Here is a 17,990-nt window from a genome sequence, read left to right as displayed (position 1 = left end):
AAGGCCCATGCGATGCCTACTATATCATAATCATCGCTCTTGAATGTACCATGCCGCCGGGCCTCAGGGATGCCGGCTACGAGGCTGTGTAATACTTATCATACCACGCTGCCAGCCTCCGGGTTGTAGGCACGGGAAGCTGTGTACTCTGCCTTGTATTATACAATAAAGCAGTGTTGAACTAAAAAAAAAAAAAAAAAAAAACTTTATTTCTGCCCAGACCATGGTAAAGGGAGCCGGGAAGCACCCTGAGAAGGGGAAGGGTCCCGCACCCCATGCCCGGCTCCCGTGCGGGCATTTGAGGGGGGAGCAAGTGGTGCCACGGGAGATCTTTAGCGCGGAGGAGGTGGCCGCACTAATCTTCTACGTCCAGCGCCGCCTCCCCAAGACCATCCTGGGAGGCGGCAAGATCGCAACCGGCTATGGCATCAGGGAGCCCCGGAAGCGGTGGGAGAAGGTGTGCCGGGCCATGTTTAAGCTCTCTGGGGTCCGGCGCACCTATAACCAGGCCACCCACCGCTGGACGGATGTCATGGACCGGGAACGGGACTTGCTGGACGCGCTCGGCATAGAGGTCCCCGGGCTTGGTGAGTAGTAGTAGCTATTCATCACTACTCTGTTTTATCCGGCTCTGTTATTTGCAAATCTTTGTTCTTTACCAAGAGCAATAATGCTGCCGATTACATTGTAGGTAAATTATATTTCAAAATCTTCTATGCATTTCAGGTGCACTGCTCTCCTTCTCAGTAGCCTTGCTTGCTACTATGCTGATTTGTTTTGTATTTTGTGTTCATTTCATTGGCCTGAGAAATTATGTATGAGTGTAGTGTAAAGATAAGAACTGCGTAATGCTAGAAACTAAGGGTCATATTTTCAATTACCGGCGCATCCCTGCAAAGTAGCAGGGATGCAGCAGTAATTGTGCGCCATGCCACCACCACCCATTGGCCCAAAACGTCACAGAAGCCTTACGCATCTGTGCCGTAAAGGCGGCGCATTGCTGGAGTTGCGTGCCAACGATGGCGCAGCTCCAGCAATGCTCTGGGGTGCCCTATCTCCCCAATGCTGCATCAAGCCGTACGTCGGCTTCAAGCAGGCGCAGGGTTTGAGTCACGCATCATTGTCCTAAAAGTGACTGATTGACATCTTGTAGATTTCCCTCAGCCACTTTTAGGATTCGTTCCTGCGCAGGAATGCCCTCCCTTGTGCCGGAACGCCCCCTGATGGCGCAGGGCTTTACAACGTGATGCATCTCCCATATGCGTCACGTTGTTAATATACACCGCACCATGGCGCCTCTTTTGTTCTGCCGCTGCGTCACAAAAGTCACGCAACAATGGAGCAAAAGAGCCGCAAGGGGCTTCTAAATCAGCCCCTACAGACTCAAGTCCAGTCCTTCCTTTAGACACATGGCTATAAGAAGAAATAGTGGTGGTGGTCGGTGGATTGATAGTTTGAGTATTCACTGATCTGCAATCACGATGGACTTTGTCTGTCACTTCGAGTGCTGCGGACTGCTGCCTGCCAGGCCTAGGCAAACCTTTTTAGTAGTTTGTTTAGTGAGTTACATAGGAACTTTCCAAGTCAACGGTCCGCAAATCAAGCAATACTAATAACGTAGTAGACCACATGAGATCGGTCAATATATCCCGTGGAATAGTTGTCTATTTGCTATTTCGCCAAAATATTTTGTTATTGTTCTTTTGAAATGTTTGATTTGGTTGACAACAATCATCCATGTTTTCGGGTCTTTCTTTCTTTCATGTTGTACATCAGCTCCCCCCAGGGGCAAGAGGAAGCAGGAGGAGGAGGAGGGTGCTGTTCAGGATGCAGGCCAGGATCGGGCAGGCGAGGGCTCCTTTGCTGGCCCCAGTAAGTTTTAATTTTAATATAGAGTACCTATTTTTTCCTAGCGTTCCTCATTCGATTTTTTCTAAATCGTCTTTGATCTTCTTGTAGACTGGATCTAAATTCTTATCCTGCCTCTACTATGACTCCCTGTGGTATTACTAGATTATTCTTATTAGTCTGTCTGTGTAGCTAACTAAGATTGCACATTTGGCAATTCCATTGGACTCCCATTCTAGTCAGCAATAGCTCTATGCACTGAGTGCAGTCCTCTGGGATTGTCCATAATGTCTTTTCAAGTCTTCTAAATGTTTATGCTTTGACAATTGCCAACAATAAAAAGGTGAATGACCACCAAGAAAGAATAAGATACTACTTTACTTTTGTTTTGGATAGAAGGACAATCCATTCTACCACTGTTGCAGGGACAAATCTGCACAAACCGAACTATGAACACTAAATAGTGCATTGTTTATCAATTATAATAGGCGCAGGTAGACTTTCTTTCCACATACCTCAGTGATATCAGACTTTGAAGAACCCCCAATCTCCTTACTGACTAGATAGTGTGGCAGAGTCATTTAGCTCCCTAAGTCACCGATAATTGATCCCCCAATGATCATTAGATTATCCTACGCAGGGCAAGAGTACGGAGTCACAGTCAAGAAGTGTCAGAGGCACTCATGCTTGCAAAAATTCCAAAACCTTTAGCTCATCCACTCTAGTCTGGAGGACCAAAAACCACAGAGTCTATTTAAGTTTAAAAGCTTTATTAAAACTAAACACATTTATTAAAATCAACTTTGTCATAAAAGTAAACGTTTAACTGAAAATGGAAAAGTGCTTAGTGCTAACGATTAATTGGACACATTTCTTGTGGTCGAGCTGAGCTCTCACCTGGTTTGAACTTGAGCTTGACCCTGATCGTGTTCTTAGAAGTCAAGCTTCTGTTAGGAGAAAAAGTGTTGTGTGTTAAAAATAAAAAGCAAGCATTCATCAGTTGTGACAAAAAGTGCAGCAAGACAACATCCTTCCCTGAAAAAAGGGACATTTTTACTGTAGAGTATACAGTTACAAATTATTACATTGTATTTCGTTTTTTTTAACTTTCTTTATTCCTCCTCGACCAAATATTATACAGTAGTGAGTGGTGTATTCTAACATTCTAAAAATTTACTTTGTAGGTGGAACATCTGGTGGCGGGGCCAGCGCGGAGGTGGTGGATGAGGAGGACAACTCTTCTGGGGAGGAGGCGGTGCGAGTGCTGGACAACACCAATGTGCCTGTGAGGGTTGACACGGTGGTGGCGGGCACAGGTAAGCTATATATTCGAAAAGCGAAAGAAGGGTGTAAGTAAGTGTGGAAGGACGAGAAATTTTATGATGGCTGGCAAAGAAGAATGATATGTGTTTGCTTGGCCCCCGAGGTGGCTGGGAAGGAAAGAATATGGTATGGTGCATGGTTGGGTCAATGATGAAGCAAGGATGGGTGGAAGGACAACAGCCTGGGTGGGTGAAACATAAACTGTATGTGTGCATATACTTTGAATGGATGGATGCCTGGAGCATGGTATTATCTGACTCTTAGATAGCACATGTGTATCTAGAGAGAGTAGATGGTCACTGGATGAACTAAGTGTTACCTTGAAGAGCATGTAACACCGCACCCGCACGTCCGTTCCAGTGTAGGGAAGGCAAGGAAAAGAAATTGTAAATTTGTCCAATACTACCATGAATAGTAGCAATAGTTTGTATTGCAACTGCAAGCACAGCATATATCCGGTTATTACGGTGGACACTACGTACCTCTCTTAATAACTTTAGTTTAGTAGTAGTACGTCATTCATGTGTGGGTGTATCACTGTTCACTCAATAATAAGCAAAGCACCTAAAGTCATCCCATATGTCATCAAATACATCCCATGTGAAGTGATAGATAATCTAATTATTTAGCTTCTTCATTTTCCTTTTCTAGTACTTATTTGCACTGTAGGGTGAAAGGTAAATTAATTAAGCAGTAGCCCTTGTAACAGAGTATTCTCAGTGCCACCCGTAATAGAAAAGTAATAGCTTCACCACCTGCATGTACTGGACCGGTACAGTAACGCAAGTCTGTCTCACTCATCATGGTGTGCGTCTGTTTTTCTCGGGTGCAAGTTCACTGCGCTGGCATTCTGCCGGGTTGCATAAGATAACGTACCAATTTTCCGAAACAAGAGAGAGGAAGAAGAATAAAACTGGTGTACTGTCATAGTCGACTGTAATGGAAGTCCATAGTGGTCGTAGAATTTGTTCATTAAACTACCACTAATGTTAGAGCAAGGATGCAGAAGTGGGAGGTTAGATAGATACTGTCCTCAATAGTTATGTACTGTGCTTTCAATTTGCTACTTGTACTGTGACACAACTTTCGGCTCAATCACTTTGTGTTATTAATGTTAAGGAGCAATGGTTACAGACTATGTCTTTCTTTCTTCATATAGTTGCTCCTTCCAAATCGACATCACGGAGGGAGCAGGCTCGAATGGCCCGGCAACGGAGGCTGGATGCCACTGTCGCGGAATATCGGCGGCTGGTGGCCCTGGAGGAGTCGGAGGACACGCAGTCGACCGGTGCAACCACAACATCCTCGACTGGGACAGCTGCATCCTCCTCCGTGAACCCACGGGCTGCCAGCCAGCGCAGTGCTCCAGCGGTACGGAGCCGGGCTAACAAAGCCAACCGCCACCGCCAAGCAGCAAAAAGACCAGCTGCCCCCCACAGGAGCTGCAAGGCACGCCAGCGCCGCCTAGGAGTGAGAATGTCCTACCTGGAGCAGGAGGTCCATAGGTACAAGAACTTGGTGGAGGGCCTCCGCTTCGAGCATGCCACCCTCCGCAAGGAGTATGATGCCCTGGCCGCAAAATTCACCAGCACCCTCCAGTAGTGGAGTGTCCCTTGCCCTTTTTTTAGAGACTTTTGGGGGGTGGGATTTGTGAGTTGGGTGCTTTTTAGGACTTTTCAAAGACAATCGTTGGGGTTAGGGAGGGTCTTGAGGGAGATTATTTTGTTAGGGCTACATAAATATACTTTTTTAAACTTTATCTGACCATACCTGTTTTTTACTGCTTTTCAGTCTGGTGGGTGGGGGTGTAACAGTAAGTTTGTTTTCCTGAAGAGTCCTAGGACTTTAGTAGTACTACCGTCAATCTCTCGTCTAGTCCTAATACTCCATTATACTACCTCCCACCAAACGCTTATCTTACCTGTAATTTGTGTTAGAAATTAGGGCTAGGCCCAGGGCTGGCTCCACGTGAAATGGGGATTAAGGTTGGCAATCCTGGGCGGATGAAATTTCCTCATTGCGGTGGTACTAGTGGTGTGACACAGTGGCAGTTGCATGCCTATGGAAAAAAATAAAACGAAACCTGGTTTGTCCTTACTGTAGCATTACAACGGTTACGGCACGATCGAGAATATAGCAGGTGACAGTACACTAGAACAGTGCCACAATGTAGCCTAACAAATGGTAAAGTATTGCAAGTATAACTAGTACTTGCGTTGAATTTATTTGACATTGGCTCCTACTACTACAAGAAATAGTACTGAAGCTGAGTAAGGCTAGAATATATCCTCGTATTCCTTCACCAGCCTGTTGCTATGACCTTATCCTCCCCAGCAAGTGTGTGGAATTATTGATGTCATTTAGTCAGTCATCAAGCAAAACCACACAGCCCGGGGGAAGAGGGTTAGGGTTTGGAAAATGGATGGGAATGGGGGTTTCTTTTTGGGTAGGTTTTGTTGAGAGAAGAAAAAAAAAGTACAGCATGGACAAACAATAATTGAAGATAAAGAAATCTTTGAGTACAAACTAAAGCTAACCACATGCAGTCACACTCATAGAAGAAAACAATGGATACTGTATCTGTATTCTGTATGTTGTTGGAGTTGTCCTGTTGAATTTGGTAAGTAAGTTGCATGCAGCAAACAATTCCTCTTATTAGCGGCACTCCTCCATTCCAGCTGATGCTTCGTCCATCAATGTTGGTGACCACTGACAGAAGACACCCTGTCCACTGCCTGCCTGGCGGATGTTGACTGAAACCCGGCCTGTAATTATTGAACGTAAAACAGGAAGTGCTATTACAATACCACTGATAAATAAATATAAGGTATGTACGCTGTGTGGTGCAAAAAGTCACACTTTGATTTCCCTAAGACAGTACAATATTGTTTAAATTGCGTACTCTGTCTGAGTCACCTTTGTAAGGATAAATAAGTATGGCCAAAATAATAGTTAGCTAACCCTAACGAACCCTAAGTTACAAAAAGTGCCAAAAGGTTTTTCCTTATGGATTTTGTCCTAAACACTTCTATCCGTTATTAGACCTTCACAGGAATGCCCCAAGAGACCCGCCAACCCACCCGCCAAAAAGCACACGACAACACCCCCAAACAGCCAAAAAGCAAAATCTCATACTTACAATATCTCTCGGCCTTCGGTCCAAACGCGCTGTGCAGCTAGGTCATCATCATAACTCCTGTTTTCCACCACGGATTTCCTGAAAAGCAAATGCAATCAAGTTTAGACTGTCGCAGCAGTGCTCCGACAGAGACACCAAAACCCACCAACAAACACCAGGAAGCCCCTCAAACAGGTCCCCGGAAACGCTACATTGAGCAAGATGTCAGAAGAAATAGCAAAAAAAAAATCTGCATGGATTTTGTCCTAGACACTTCTATCCGTTATTAGACCTTCACAGGAATGCCCCAAGAGACCCGCCAACCCACCCGCCAAAAAGCACATGACAACACCCCCAAACAGCCAAAAAGCAAAATCTCATACTTACAATATCTCTCGGCCTTCGGTCCAAACGCGCTGTGCAGCTAGGTCATCATCATAACTCCTGTTTTCCACCACGGATTTCCTGAAAAGCAAATGCAATCAAGTTTAGACTGTCGCAGCAGTGCTCCGACAGAGACACCAAAACCCACCAACAAACACCAGGAAGCCCCTCAAACAGGTCCCCGGAAACGCTACATTAAGCAAGATGTCAGAAGAAATAGCAAAAAAAATCTGCATGGATTTTGTCCTAGACACTTCTATCCGTTATTAGACCTTCACAGGAATGCCCCAAGAGACCCGCCAACCCACCCGCCAAAAAGCACACGACAACACCCCCAAACAGCCAAAAAGCAAAATCTCATTCTTACAATATCTCTCGGCCTTCGGTCCAAACGCGCTGTGCAGCTAGGTCATCATCATAACTCCTGTTTTCCACCACGGATTTCCTGAAAAGCAAATGCAATCAAGTTTAGACTGTCGCAGCAGTGCTCCGACAGAGACACCAAAACCCACCAACAAACACCAGGAAGCCCCTCAAACAGGTCCCCGGAAACGCTACATTGAGCAAGATGTCAGAAGAAATAGCAAAAAAAAAATCTGCATGGATTTTGTCCTAGACACTTCTATCCGTTATTAGACCTTCACAGGAATGCCCCAAGAGACCCGCCAACCCACCCGCCAAAAAGCACACGACAACACCCCCAAACAGCCAAAAAGCAAAATCTCATACTTACAATATCTCTCGGCCTTCGGTCCAAACGCGCTGTGCAGCTAGGTCATCATCATAACTCCTGTTTTCCACAACGGATTTCCTGAAAAGCAAATGCAATCAAGTTTAGACTGTCGCAGCAGTGCTCCGACAGAGACACCAAAACCCACCAACAAACACCAGGAAGCCCCTCAAACAGGTCCCCGGAAACGCTACATTGAGCAAGATGTCAGAAGAAATAGCAACAAAAAAATCTGCATGGATTTTGTCCTAGACACTTCTATCCGTTATTAGACCTTCACAGGAATGCCCCAAGAGACCCGCCAACCCACCCGCCAAAAAGCACACGACAACACCCCCAAACAGCCAAAAAGCAAAATCTCATACTTACAATATCTCTCGGCCTTCGGTCCAAACGCGCTGTGCAGCTAGGTCATCATCATAACTCCTGTTTTCCACCACGGATTTCCTGAAAAGCAAATGCAATCAAGTTTAGACTGTCGCAGCAGTGCTCCGACAGAGACACCAAAACCCACCAACAAACACCAGGAAGCCCCTCAAACAGGTCCCCGGAAACGCTACATTGAGCAAGATGTCAGAAGAAATAGCAAAAAAAAAATCTGCATGGATTTTGTCCTAGACACTTCTATCCGTTATTAGACCTTCACTGGAATGCCCCAAGAGACCCGCCAACCCACCCGCCAAAAAGCACACGACAACACCCCCAAACAGCCAAAAAGCAAAATCTCATACTTACAATATCTCTCGGCCTTCGGTCCAAACGCGCTGTGCAGCTAGGTCATCATCATATAACTCCTGTTTTCCACCACGGATTTCCTGAAAAGCAAATGCAATCAAGTTTAGACTGTCACAGCAGTGCTCCGACAGAGACACCACAACCCACCAACAAACACCAGGAAGCCCCTCAAACAGGTCCCCGGAAACGCTACATTGAGCAAGATGTCAGAAGAAATAGCAAAAACAAATCTGCATGGATTTTGTCCTAGACACTTCTATCCGTTATTAGACCTTCACAGGAATGCCCCAAGAGACCCGCCAACCCACCCGCCAAAAAGCACACGACAACACCCCCAAACAGCCAAAAAGCAAAATCTCATACTTACAATATCTCTCGGCCTTCGGTCCAAACGCGCTGTGCAGCTAGGTCATCATCATAACTCCTGTTTTCCACCACGGATTTCCTGAAAAGCAAATGCAATCAAGATTAGACTGTCGCAGCAGTGCTCCCAGACCCCAAAACTCACCCACAAACACCCAGAACCCCGCCAAAGAGCACCTCAAAGGCAAGCAAGTCAGCAAAAACGGCAAGAAATTTCCGCGTCATATTTGGTCCAAAACACTTTTATCCGTTATTAGAGCTTCACAGCAATGGGCCCAGAGCCGTCAACTCACCCGCAAAGAAGTAGAACACCTCCAAAAGTGCTGAGTCTTTCTTCATTGGGCGTAATCCAGCCCTCTGCTTTGAGGGAAATAGGAGTCTGGAGGAGGAGGATAGAGGAGCATGTTCTTCAGAACTTGTGAACCAGAGGAATGTAGACTGCGGCACCTTCAAATCAATAAGCAAACAAGTGAAGACAGTTCTGCTGATGGGCTTGTTTTTGGGATTAGGTGATTAAAGTTTGAATTAAATTAACTGTGCAAAACAAAGAAAGACAGACACACAGGAATAAAAGTGAATAAGGACGAAAAAGAAAGTTATTGATTCATTGTCTCATTTTCAGGGCTCGGTGTCAGGGAATAAGAAGATTTCGTCATCATACTCTGCGAATTCAGGCAGGATGAGGTCAGTGTGACCGAACAAAGAACAAATCCCCTCATCTACGTTGCCGTCCTCCTGGTCTTCATGCGGCGTGCTTTCTCGTACTTTGTAATCTGGTGGTATGAGGTGCTGATTCATCTTGATCATTGTCAGCCGCTCCACATTTTTGGGCGAGAGGCGGCTCCGTTTGGGAGTTACAATGCCACCAGCAGCACTGAAAACCCGTTCAGAAGACACACTTGCGAGTGGGCAAGACAAATAGTTTATAGCCAGGTTGGAGAGCTGTGGCCACAATTGTTTTTTCCCATGCCAATACTGCAATGGCTCATCATTAAGAAAGACCTCTGTTGAGTCATTCAGATAGTCCTGCACCATCGACTCAAGGTCCTCAGCGGTTCCTCCACTTTGCTTACTTTTTGCTGTGCCTGTGACATTTTTTCGAGAACCATACCCAAGCAAAGTTAGCCAATCCTCTACAGCAGCCACTGTTACTGTTGTGTCTGGTGCAGATGATCCGGTTGCCAGTGTCTTTAACGGCTGAGAGGTCACTTGTGTCACAGCCACAGGTGCAGAAGTGGATTTTTTTGACTGGGGATGGCCTGCTGATGCTGATGCTGATGTACTGCCTTCTTCTCCTTCAATATCCTGCCGTTCTTTTTCAAACCTCTTGGCTGACCAGGCTAGCCAACGTTTGTACTTTTTAACATCTTCATCAGCAAAAGGAAAGAATGCTTGGCCTGCCAGCGCCTTTTTGTAGCGTGGATCCAGAATAGTAGCACAAATGTAATGCTGTTCTGAGTTGATCTTTTTAAGACGTTCATCACCACGTAGGCGCTCTAATAATTTCTCCGACATCTTTTTCAAACTCAGAAGACACCGCCTTCAGTTGGTGCTCCAGCATGCACAACAATGGGATAGCTTTTCCCAAATTACAGTCCTCCTGGCTGACTGCACGCGTGAAGAACTCAAAAGGACGAAGCATGTCTGTCAGGCTTTTAACTATGTCCCATTGCGCCGCACCCATCCGCAGGTCCATCTGAGCTGTACCCTCTGTTAAGAAATAGTGATCGAGTACCGTATACTGCTCATACAGACGCTCAAGCATGTAGAAGGTTGAGTTCCAACGTGTTGCCACCTCCTGGATGAGTGCTTTCACTGGCATTCGACGTTCAAGTAGCAGCCTCCTCAGATGCTTCCGGGCCTTAAAAGAATGGCTGAAATGGTTGCACATTTTGCGGCAGGTGGCTATTACCTCGAACGCTGTACTGTCTCTATCACTCAAGAATTTTTGAACTACCAGGTTGATACAGTGCACCAAACACGGCACTCTGAAATAGTCACCCAGCGCCATGGCCTTAACTACATTGGCGCCATTATCCGTGGAAACATAACCAATCCGGCGTTTTTTGGGGGACAGCCAGTGAAAGACCTTTTTGTTAAACTCGTCCAAAATGTTTTGTGCTGTGTGACTTTTCTCCAAGCCAATCATGGCTAGTGTTGCATGTTTCCGAGCAGCTTTAAAAACTTGGTCCGGGTCAACACCTGCGTTTAGCTTTGCTTTAACACCTGAAAAAAGAGACCCAGTGTGCAGTGATGCACATGTAATCAGCGCCTGCGCCACTGGTCCACATGTCTGTTGTCAGATGTATAGTGTGAACAGCACTCTTCTGCAAAGCTGCCCCAATCGCCTTCAGCACATCTTCATGTAGTGCTGGAACCGCAACTCTTGCAAAATAGAACCGGCTAGGAACCTTCCATTTAGGGCAGAGCGTTGCCACTAATTCTAGAAAACCTACCGCTTCTACAAAAGAAAAAGGGAGAAGGTCCACAGCTAGCATTTTAGCCAGCTTAGTGTTATACAGACGCGTCAGTGGGTGGTTGCGTTCATATGGCGCGTCTGAAGAAAACATGGTTCTAATGTTGCCCTGGACCAAGCATTTACGGGATGATAATGACTTCGTTGACGCAATTATGCTCGCTGGTGAACTTTTGCGCGTTGGTGTCTCACTCGCTCCAACACTCTTAGTGTGCCTCTCATGGGGTGTGCTGCTGACAGGGGTACTGGGTGTAAGTGAAGTGTTTGTCACGTCTTCTTCCTCCTCGTCATCATCAGATGAAACATCAACGTTTTCTTGACTTCCAATTCGGGCTTCCTTGATCGCCTTTAGGTGCGCAAACCATTGGACAGTGTGCTGTCTCTTAAGATGACCTCTCTGGCCTCCGGTACCATAGTTGGTACCTGACTTACCACGACTAACTGCAACCTTACAAAGGGTACAAATGGCGAACTTTTCCCTTTTTGGGCAAACAGTAAAGAAGTCCCAAACTGGTGACTTGAAGTGTCAGTGGGGCCTGGAGGAGGTGGCGATACTGGTGGTGGTGGTCATGCTGCTAATGCCAGATGAAGTGGAGGATCTGGATTGCCCAACTTTTGTACGTTGTGCACTTTCACTGCCACTAATTAAGGTCGAGGTGGATGGAGGTCCCTTCTTGCCAGAAAGAAATATGGAAGCGGTACGAGTTGGTGTACTACTTAACTCAAATGATTGTGGTGGTGTTTCCACTGCCTCCTCGTCGACAACATCATCATCATCACGCTCAGCAGCTTTTCGGGCTAGGGTCAAAATGTCTGTTTGCTGCATGCCCGCTGGGGCTGCAGTTACCTTTATGATGACTGGGTCGTCGTTGTCAGAGTCTTCATCAGCAGCAGTATCCGCCACTTCTTGCTGAGCCTCATCATCACACTCCATAACTCTGAGACTTTGGACGAGCTTCCTTTTACGCTTAACTACCTTTGTCAGATCATGTGCCTCACTCTCAGACGGCAGTGGTGCTGGTTCCCAGTTTTGATCCGTATCATCAGAAGGAGGTGTGCTTGAAGAAGATGTAGACACCACCCTTGATCTCTTCCTTGCTAGGGGTGTGGAAGACAATGAATGATCATCAGGAGGAGTGTCTTCCTCAAATGATACCTCGCCTTGATTGTCGATTTCCTGATGTGCCCCTACTTCGGGAGGAACAACTATTGTGGGCACTTGTGACCCTCCATGCACCTCTGCTTGCGCATCTCCTTGCGCTGCCTCTCCTTCCACATGTACTTGGGCTTGTACTTGCACATGTGATAGTTGTTGCGGCTGTGGTTGTTCAACACTCGTCAGATGAGCTACAACAACCTGTGTTGATTGAGGGACATTGCTGCTGCTTTCTTGCGATGAGCCAACATCACTGGTCGATGGTGATTGAACAACTATACTGGCTGCCTCTGCAGCACTCAAGGGCTTGGACTTAAGTTGGCGTGGTGGTGGTGGTGGCACTGAGCCCAATGGAGCGGGGGTGCTGCTCCCAGCTTGGTCCCCAGCAGATCCCGCTGCTGCTGCAGGCATACTTTTTTTTTTACTCCCAAAAAAAGGGGCGGCCGGCACACCAGTCTCCTTGGTAACTTGCTTCTTCTGCTCCTTACTGGCACCTTTCTTGCTAGAGGAGCTACGGGTAACTTTTTTTGGGGCCATCTTCTTCAGAGCAGGTCAGAACAGCAGGCAGCAGTTGCACGAGTTGCAGAGTTGTCTGTGTCCAGACGTGACGTCGCGTGACGTTATGCTGCACACACACACCGCTGCAGGACTTCTTCCTGGCACTGGTGGTTCTCTTGAGTCTTGTGCACCTAAAAGCAATGGAAGACAGAGGAACATCAGTTCAGTTATACACCCCAAAAAATCGACAAAACACAGAAAAATCAGCACAATCCCATGCCATCCATGATGTTTACATTGAAGACACCCCACAGAAAGACTAGGGCCATGCAAGTATGCAGCACTCACTACCCCTGGGCATAATGGATGAAAAGTAGGCAAAATAAGTGCAGGCCTCAGACACTGCCTCTCTTCAAAATGGCCCCTTACACCCCAAGCCAGTCCACATCAACAGTACACCCCAAAAAAACAGAAAAACAGCCAAAAATCACCACAATCCAATGCCATCCAGGATGTTTACATTAAAGAGAGTGAGACCCCACAGGCACACTCAGTCCATGCATCACTACCCCTTGGCAAAAGGCCACACCAGCAGCCCCAAAAAAACGACAAAAAACACAAAAAACAGCACAATCCCAGCCCATCCATGGCCTCAATGGTGTTTAACTTCAAGAGGACACCCCACAGAAAGACTAGGCCCATGCAACACTCACCACCCCTGGTCAAAGGGCCCCACCAGCAGCCCCAAAAAACGACAAAAACGACAAAATTCAGCACAATCCCAGCCCATCCATGGCCTCAATGGTGTTTAAATTCAAGAAGACACCCCACAGAAAGACTAGGCCCATGCAACACTCACTACCCCTGGGCATAATGGATGAAAAGTAGGCAAAATAAGTGCAGGCCTCAGACACTGCCTCTCTTCAAAATGGCCCCTTACACCCCAAGCCAGTCCACATCAACAGTACACCCCAAAAAAACAGAAAAACAGCAAAAAATCACCACAATCCAATGCCATCCAGGATGTTTGCATTAAAGAGAGTGATACCCCACAGGCACACTCAGTCCATGCATCACTAGTACCCCTTGGCAAAAGGCCACACCAGCAGCCCCAAACAAATGACAAAAAACACAACAAACAGCACAATCCCAGCCCATCCATGGCCTCAATGGTGTTTAACTTCAAGAGGACACCCCACAGAAAGACTAGGCCCATGCAACACTCACCACCCCTGGTCAAAGGGCCCCACCAGCAGCCCCAAAAAAACGACAAAAACGACAAAATTCACCACAATCCCAGCCCATCCATGGCCTCAATGGTGTTTAAATTCAAGAAGACACCCCACAGAAAGACTAGGCCCATGCAACACTCACTACCCCTGGGCATAATGGATGAAAAGTAGGCAAAATAAGTGCAGGCCTCAGACACTGCCTCTCTTCAAAATGGCCCCTTACACCCCAAGCCAGTCCACATCAACAGTACACCCCAAAAAAACAGAAAAACAGCAAAAAATCACCACAATCCAATGCCATCCAGGATGTTTGCATTAAAGAGTGAGACCCCACAGTCACACTCAGTCCATGCATCACTAGTACCCCTTGGCAAAAGGCCACACCAGCAGCCCCAAAAAAATGACAAAAAACACAAAAAACAGCACAATCCCAGCCCATCCATGGCCTCAATGGTGTTTAACTTCAAGAGGACACCCCACAGAAAGACTAGGCCCATGCAACACTCACCACCCCTGGTCAAAGGGCCCCACCAGCAGCCCCAAAAAAACGACAAAAACGACAAAATTCAGCACAATCCCAGCCCATCCATGGCCTCAATGGTGTTTAAATTCAAGAAGACACCCCACAGAAAGACTAGGCCCATGCAACACTCACTACCCCTGGGCATAATGGATGAAAAGTAGGCAAAATAAGTGCAGGCCTCAGACACTGCCTCTCTTCAAAATGGCCCCTTACACCCCAAGCCAGTCCACATCAACAGTACACCCCAAAAAAACAGAAAAACATCCAAAAATCACCACAATCCAATGCCATCCAGGATGTTTACATTAAAGAGAGTGAGACCACACTACAGGCACACTCAGTCCATGCACCACTACCCCTAGGCAAAAGGCCACACCAGCAGCCCCCAAAAAAAGACAAAAACAACAAAAAACAGCATAATCCCAGCCCATCCATGGCCTCAATGGTGTTTAAATTCAAGAGGACACCCCACAGAAAGACTAGGCCCATGCAACACTCACCACCCCTGGGCAAAGGGCCCCACCAGCAGCCCCAAAAAAACGACAAAAAACAATAAAATCAGCACAATCCCAGCCCATCCATGGCCTCAATGGTGTTTAAATTCAAGAAGACACCCCTCAGAAACACTAGGCCCATGCAACACTCACTACCCCTGGGCATAATGGATGAAAAGTAGGCAAAATAAGTGCAGGCCTCAGACGCTGCCTCTCTTCAAAATGGCCCCTTGCACCCCAAGCACATGTTGCTTGTACCAGCCAGCACTCAAGATGGCCACCACCACCACCCACATGGCCAGTCCACATCAACAGTACACCCCCAAAAAACAGAAAAACAGCCAGAAATCACCACAATCCAATGCCATCCATGATGTTTACATTAAAGAGAGTGAGACCACACCACAGGCACACTCAGTCCATGCACCACCACCCCTGGGCAAAAGGCCACACCAGCAGCCCCCAAAAAACGACAAAAAACAATAAAATAAGCACAATCCCAGCCCATCCATGGCCTCAATGATGTTTAAATTCAAGAAGACACCCCACAGAAAGACTAGGCCCATGCAACACTCACCACCCCTGGGCAAAGGGCCCCACCAGCAGCCCAAAAAAACCAACAAAAACAACAAAAATCAGCACAATCCCAGCCCATCCATGGCCTCAATGGTGTTTAAATTCAACAAAACAGTTGTATCATGCACCCATAACCAACCCTGGTCCTACTGGATACTGTGGCTACCCACAATATAATTTATTTAATGTTCTGAAAAAGTTCAAAAATTGTAGTTGCAGCAACTGTAATACCCCAAACAAACTTACTTGTGAAAGTTGATTTCTAATCCAAAAGTGATGCAAAGAAAGTCAAAAAGGCCTCAAATCCAAATATCCAGCAGCACCCACAAAAAGTAATCCTTCCAGCTCCAGATCCAAATGAAAGTGACCAGGAGATGAACAAAGCACTGGGAGGAGCCTGCTGGACAGGAACAGGAAGTTGGAGACTGTGGGGCACTTCCTTCCCTCCCCCCCCCAAAAAATGGACTCCTTGCAAAAAAAAAGGCCATGCAAATGTCAACCTGAGGAGTGATTGTGATAAAAATCATCATTTTCTGAAGGTTTATCCTGTTTGCTGGTGGATTTCTTGTGCAGAATTGCAAAATCTCTATTTCGCGAGTGCGAGATTGTTCCTTTCGGCCGCAACTACGTGTTCGCAATTGCGAACTCTCGCGAGGTGTGCTGTGCAAGGTGGCAAGCCGCGATTACGTATTCGCGGGCACCAAACTCCCGCGGGATCACGCAGCAAGATCCAAAATGGCGCGGCACTCGCAAAATATGATCGAGAAAAACAACTCGGCAAACGCTTAATGACGGAAAGTGAACGCCGTGCACCACGCGGCGCGCCGCAACCAAGCAAAAAATCCGCCGCGAGCGTATTCACGGATTTTCGACAAATTCGCGAGAGTTCGCGGATTGCGAATTTGCCGAAAATCCGAAAAATTCGCGAGTGGAGCGGATTTTACGCCCATGGTTAAAATTTTATACTTTGCCCCAGGATAAAATATTTATTATCTTTGCTGAGAAAGTGGGGTTTGAGACAATGCAGACCGGCTCTTCTGAGATTGCAAATGTTAGAGGATGAAACGATCATGTATTTGGTGTCAATGTTTCTAAAAAGTATAATTAGATATAGAACATCAATGAACTGACCTAACCTTTTAAAATGCTGCTCTCTTATACTGCTCTGTCTTAAATGAACTTTAATGTTTATGAGGTTTATGTATTCTCGTTTTTAACTGGATATTTAACTGTGCTTTTGTGATTTTTTACAATTGAAATCGAATAAAGTTATATTTGATTTGATTTGATTTGGTATAGAAATGCAATGAAACGGCATACATTTATGAAACATTCTTTAAGACAAACATACCTCATTTCTAAATATGAATGGTAGTTAATATATGGAAGTTACTATGACACCTGTTGTGTAAAACACCTCTCACAGACAATGGTTAGCAGAGGTAGAGAGAGCTCAGGCTGCAACACAGGATGGAAGTAACAATGGGATGCGTGTAAAGAAGGCTGGCATAGGGGCTGCCCACAGCCTCAATGGCTGACCGAAGTACCCTCAACCTACATCAAGAAGAGGACAAGCATGCTGACCAATGGGGAGGCAGATACTTCATCTTATGCTTTCCCCTGCCACGTGTGACTTGCTCATCCAGTTTTGCTATTGCATTGGTTGCAGGAACTTGGGGGCATATTACCAAGCAATAGCGATAATTATCGCTATTGCTTGGTTAGAGACAAAATGTTACCGCTGAGCTGCGGCGATTTGTATCGCAGATAAACCTTGGTATTACCAAGGTTTATCGCAAATGCGATAAAAAACGGCCGCAATGCATGAATATCGCTGAAAAGTCAGCGATATTCATGCATTACCGAGCTAATGCTCTTAGCCATGTTATCCACCTACCATTGGATAACATGGCTAAGAACTGCTTTGGGCAGGTGTTAGCTTTTGGAGATATTCGCGCTTAGCGCGAATATCTCCAAAAGTTGGTAATAGGAGATAGCGATGTTAGCGACTGTTTCCAGTCGCTAACATCTTGGCACGCCCACTTTGCATGTCATTAGTGATAAATATCACTGACATGCAAAGTGGGCCCCAAGATGGTCGCTATCTCCTACTAGCTGTCGCTAACTGGTGTTAGCGACAGCTAGGTAATAGGGAGATAATTTTATCTCCGCTTTCTTGGCTTTTAAAGCCAAAAAAGCGGAGATAAACCCCCTTGATAATATGCCCCTTGGTTTCCTGCATTTGTAATGGAGGAAATCAAAATTAAAGACAGATACAGAAGTGGACATACTACTCACACCTGTTGTGTGACAATATTATATTTTGTGAGGATGTACAGCTACGTGTAAAACAGAGGGCACTGCTGCATTGCAGGGAACAAGCAGAACGCGTGTAAGAATGCAGTGTTGCCTGGAACACAGTATGTATGAAACACAGGGGCATTTTTACAAGGAAGTGGCGGAGCGCGGTGTTAGAACCTTGGCTTAATGCAGCGCTCCGCCACTTCTGAAACGCAGGGCTGCACTGTATTTAC

Source organism: Lissotriton helveticus (assembly GCF_964261635.1).
Source record: "Lissotriton helveticus chromosome 1_1 unlocalized genomic scaffold, aLisHel1.1 SUPER_1_unloc_7, whole genome shotgun sequence".
Classification (NCBI taxonomy): Eukaryota; Metazoa; Chordata; class Amphibia; order Caudata; family Salamandridae; genus Lissotriton; species Lissotriton helveticus.
Note: the sequence above shows the minus strand (reverse complement) of the source record.